At 35.5% G+C, this 2,204-nt stretch overlaps 1 non-coding gene across 1 annotated transcript; it reads right to left on the bottom strand.

Moving 5' to 3' along the window:
• Nucleotides 1-1,452: 1,452 nt before the first annotated feature.
• LOC128295776 (small nucleolar RNA R71) lies at nt 1,453-1,559 on the bottom strand. Its single transcript, XR_008286327.1, has one exon. It is a non-coding gene; the product is annotated as a small nucleolar RNA R71 (small nucleolar RNA).
• Nucleotides 1,560-2,204: the final 645 nt, after the last annotated feature.

Genomic DNA, 2,204 nt, shown 5'->3' with positions numbered 1-2,204 from the left:
ATAATAATTATTTGATTCATGCTTATAATATTTGTGCCTCAATCGATCATGTTTTTAATTAAAATCAAGTCTGTATTTCGTTCATATGTGATTGAAATAAACTTGAATTAGCTGAGCGATCCTAACCAAACGACGGCTAATGGACGTATAATTGAAATGTGCTACTCAATTTAGATCCTAACTCGATTAAATTGCAGGTTGCATAACATCCCTAACCAGGCTCTGTTATCTGCATAGTTTTTAGATTTGTGTGATTAAACTGTTTCAAACCTAACACGTCCCTGTTACCTCGCACGAATACTAAGAAACCCTTAGTAAATAAGGATCAGTAAAATGCGTATTTACTAAGTAAAGGATTCCGAAAGGACCTAACGTGGTTTCCAAACTCATGAAAGATCGAATTGCCATGGAATTTTTTCCGAATATTGATAAGCATATTGATAATAATTTGAGTTTAATTAAAGTAATTGTCCTAGATTATTTATGTTATAATTGTTGCTTATTGTGTTAATTCTGCTAAAATCTATCTCATTCATATAGTTTTCATACTTAGGATAAATTGCATTAGGGATCATTGCATTTAGTTTCATATACTTAATTTTTCATCACTTCTCAATTATATTGTTTTTATTTATCAAATTGTTAATACACTTTTACAAATTAAGTGACTTAGCACAAATACAATCCCTGTAGAGATGATAACTTGATACTTACTTATTACTTGATAACGACTGTGTACACTTGCACAAACCTGAGCGTTACAAGTTTTTGGTGCCGTTGCCAGGGATTGTCAACTGTTGCCATAGTCATTTTTTGTGAAATTATTTATTTTTCAATTTGGTTATTTCTAACAGTACTACCTTATTCTTTTTAATTTTGTAATTTTCTTTCTAGGTGTTTATGAGCATAGATCAGATTATCAATTTACTCCCAGCAGACCCTGAAATTGAGTGAACTTTTAGACAAAGAAGACGTGAACGAATAGCTCAGAAACAAAACGAGATGGACTTTGGAAATCAAAATCAAGACCAAAGTAATGAAGCCAAACATGTACGAAATCCTATCCTCATTGCCGATGATAAGGATCGATGCATCAGACAATATGCTGCGCTGCTTTTCAATGAGTTAAATCCAAGAATTAGAAGGCCAGATATTGAGGCAACCCAATTCGAATTGAAACCAGTGATGTTTCAAATGCTACAAACGGTGGGCCAATTTAGTGGTATGCCCACGGAAGATCTACATCTCCTCTTTCGATTGTTTATGGAGGTAAATAACTCATTCAAGATAGCCGGTGTGACTGAAGATGCACTGAGGTTGAAGTTGTTTCCTTACTCGTTGTGAGATCGAGCATGAGCATGGCTCAATTTATTGCGACCAATTTCTATATCTACATGGCAAGAATTAGCAAAGAGATTTTTGGTTAAGTATTTCTCGCCTAGAAAAAATACTAAGTTGAGGAACGAGATCACAACTTTCCAACAATTGGATGATGAGTCTTTGTATGAGGCATGGGAGTGATTCAAGGAGTTACTTCGTAAGTGTTCTCATCATGGGATTCCTCATTGTATCCAGTTGGAGACATTCTATAATGGTCTCAATGCACATACAATATTGATGATAGATGCTTCTACGAATGGTGCAATTTTGTCTGAGTCTTATAATGAGGCTTATGAGATCATCAAGAGGATCACGAGCAACAACTATCAATAGCCAACAAATCGAACAGCTTCAAGAAGACGTGTAGCCGGAGTTCATAAAGTTGATGCTCTTACTTCGTTATCAGCTCAGATTTACCTACTCAGAAGAGTTGTCCGGTTCAATTGAAAGTTCCATCACCTCCATATCCACAAAGATTGCAATAACACAAGCAGAAACATGAGGTGCAATTCAAGAAGTTTTTGGATGTTCTAAAGCAATTCCACATCAATATTCCATTGGTAGAGGCTTTAGAACAAATGTCGAATTATGTGAAGTTTATGAAGGATGTACTATCCAAGAAGAAACGACTGAGTGAGTATGAGACTGTCGCTCAGACAAAGGAGTGTAGTGCTTTCTTTCAGAACAAGCTGCCACCGAAATTGAAGTATCCAGGAAGCTTTATGATACCCTGTAACATTGGTGAATCTTATTGTGGTAAAGCTTTGTATGACTTAGTAGCAAGTATCAACTTGATGCCTAAGTCTATTTTCAAGATGCTAGGG

Source organism: Gossypium arboreum, chromosome 7, assembly GCF_025698485.1.
Source record: "Gossypium arboreum isolate Shixiya-1 chromosome 7, ASM2569848v2, whole genome shotgun sequence".
Classification (NCBI taxonomy): domain Eukaryota; kingdom Viridiplantae; phylum Streptophyta; class Magnoliopsida; order Malvales; family Malvaceae; genus Gossypium; species Gossypium arboreum.
Note: the sequence above shows the minus strand (reverse complement) of the source record. Positions and strands in the feature narration are given on the sequence as shown.